Source organism: Mirounga leonina, unplaced genomic scaffold (assembly GCF_011800145.1).
Source record: "Mirounga leonina isolate KUSES-001 unplaced genomic scaffold, KU_Mleo_1.0 Mir_118, whole genome shotgun sequence".
Taxonomy (NCBI): domain Eukaryota; kingdom Metazoa; phylum Chordata; class Mammalia; order Carnivora; family Phocidae; genus Mirounga; species Mirounga leonina.
In genome coordinates this window covers 5,479,788-5,482,283 of record NW_023270277.1, presented here as the reverse complement: position 1 = coordinate 5,482,283, position 2,496 = coordinate 5,479,788, and the positions used below count along the sequence as shown (strand labels likewise).

The 2,496-nt window shown below is 46.5% G+C and overlaps 1 long non-coding RNA gene across 1 annotated transcript in view; it reads left to right on the top strand.

Annotated features, from left to right (window-relative positions):
- The window catches only part of LOC118007351, a 128,998-nt gene extending 127,139 nt beyond the window's left edge, over positions 1-1,859 (top strand). The window contains exon 4 of the long non-coding RNA XR_004678390.1: positions 1,665-1,859. This is a non-coding gene — a long non-coding RNA (uncharacterized LOC118007351). The remainder of the gene's footprint in view (positions 1-1,664) is intronic.
- The last annotated feature ends 637 nt before the right edge of the window (positions 1,860-2,496 follow it).

The following is a 2,496-nucleotide window of genomic DNA, read 5'->3' as shown; positions in this document are numbered from 1 at the left end:
AAGATGGACGAATTAAGCCCAGAGAGAGTTAGCATTTTGTTCCATGACACACAGGACAATTACGTATGGTTGTAACCACATGGAGAACACAGGGTCCCCAAAGACATTACAGTTGGTTCTCCTCCCTTACTCCCAACCCACTATGTCTTTGATGTGCAAAGCAGCTAGTCTGTGGACCAGCATCTTGACATCATCTAGCAGCTTGTCGTCAATTCAAAATCTCAGGCTGCAGCCCAATTGACCACTTCTGTGAAACTGGAAAAGAAAAAAAACCAAAACAAAACAGTGAAACTAACTCCTAATTTGTATCCTATTAAATTCTGTGAAATGTTGGCCTTGATTATCTTTATCTCCACACAATTAGCTGAACCTACCCTCACCCAATGCACATGTACATTTCTGCATCCATCCTGCTAAACTTTTTTTTTTTTTAAGATTTATTTACTTATTTTTAAAGAGAGAGAGAAGGAGAGAGAGTGGTAGCGGGGCAGGGAGGGGCAGAGGGAGAAAGAGAGAGAATCCAAGCAGACTCTGAGCTGAGTGCAGAGCCCGATGCGGGGCTCAATCCCATGACCCTGAGATCATGACCTGAGCCGAAACCAAGAGTTGGACGCTCAACCAACTGTGCCACCCAGGCGCCCCCCCCCCCCATCTTGCCAAACTTTTAATTGGCCACCAAATGCTTTGGGTGATTTTTTTTCTAAATATCTCTGTGATACCCCCCTCCAACTCCTCAAATCTCCACCTCTTGCTCCCTGCCACCCGGCTACCCCTCTTCGATGTCCCTCCCCACTGACATTAAGAGTGACTTATGAAACCCAGCCTGGTCATATCCCTTTCTCAACTTAAATTCTCCGTGGATTCTGTTGTGGACTGAATTGTGTCCTTTGTTGAGGCCCTGACCCCCATTGTGCTGGAATATGGAGGTGTGGGGCCTTTGGGAGGTGATAAGTTTTAGCTGGGGTTGTAAGAGTGGAGTCTCATGTTGGGATTATGAGATGAGAGGTCTTTCTGTCCACCTTGTGAGGACATAATAAGAAAGTGACTGTCTCCAAGCTAGGAAGAAGAATCTCACCAGAACCTGACCATGCTGGCATCTTGATCTTAGACTTCCAGTCTCTAGAACTGTGAGAAATAAATGTCTGTTGTTTAAGCCACCCTGTCTGTAATATTCTTTTATGGCAGCCTGAGCAGACTAAGGTTCTCTTTTGTCCAAAAAGGAAAGTGCAAACTCCTTAAAATGACATGAGGGTCGAGTATGATTTGGGTACCTTAGTGCTCAGTAGATGATTTCTGATTGTGTGAATGAATTGAGCAGTGTCATTTGTCTAGAAATTGATCCAGAGGTGGAGGTGGTGATGGAGGAGGGAGAGCCTGTTCTGAGAGCCAAGCAAAGGATATTGGATTCCATGCTGTTTCTTGTCTGTGCTGGTTAATTGGGCCCCGAGGTGTCAGACACTATTCCGGGTGTGCCTGTGAGGATGTTTCTGGATGAGACTAACATTTGTATCTGTAGCCTAAGTAAAGCAGATTGCTCTCCCAGGGTAGGGTAATCATCTAATCACTGAAGACTGGGAGTAGAAGCAAAAGGCTAACTAGGAACTCCTGTCTCACTTTGGGAACTGGGACCTTGGTCTTCTCTGACCTTTGCACTTGAACCGAAGCATTGGCTCGTCTTGGCTCTTCAGTGTGGCAGCCTTCAGACTGGAATTACATCATGAGCTCTCCTGGTTCTCAGGCCTTCGGACTGGGAATGGAGCTACACCATCACTCTCCTGGGTCTCCAGCTTCCAACTGCAGGTCTAAAGACTTGTCAGCCTCCACGATTGGGTAAGCCAGTTCCTTAGGATAAATCTCTCTTCTCTCTCTCTCTCTCTCTCTCTCTGTATGTTTGTATACATGTATATATGTATACACATGTGTGTGCGTGCACACACACACACACATATACTCCATATTGGTTGTTTCTTAGGAGAACCCTGATGAATGGTGTCTGTAAGAGAGCAGAGCCAGGGCAGTAGACTGCAGTTGTGGGGGACAGCCCTTCCTTTTCTTCCTCTTAGCCCAGCTGAGGAGAGTGCTTCAGCATCCTCTGATCCCAGGAGAAGAAAATCAAACAATCAGGATGGGAGTAGAATGTGGCCTCCCCCAGGGACTAGTTGGCGCTGTGCAAGGGGCATCTCTGTTCCTGCTCAGATGTTAAGAGTGCTTAGGGCATGTGCATCAATGTTATCAGGTAGACCTGAGGCCTGGCTACTGCTCTCCCCTCCCTCAGGCCCTCCAAGCTTTAGTGAAGCTGATGGTGGGTGGCAGGGTGGCTCAGGGCCCTGCATGCTTCCATTCCTGAATGGCAGCTGCAGAATGTTCCTGGGGTTTTATTCCTTCATCTACTCTTACTCAATCCAGATGTTAGAGGTGATAGCAGTACCATCTAGAAAATGAGTTGCTGCAAAATCTGGACAGAAGTTAGAAATTCCTTAAAAAATTTTACATTTA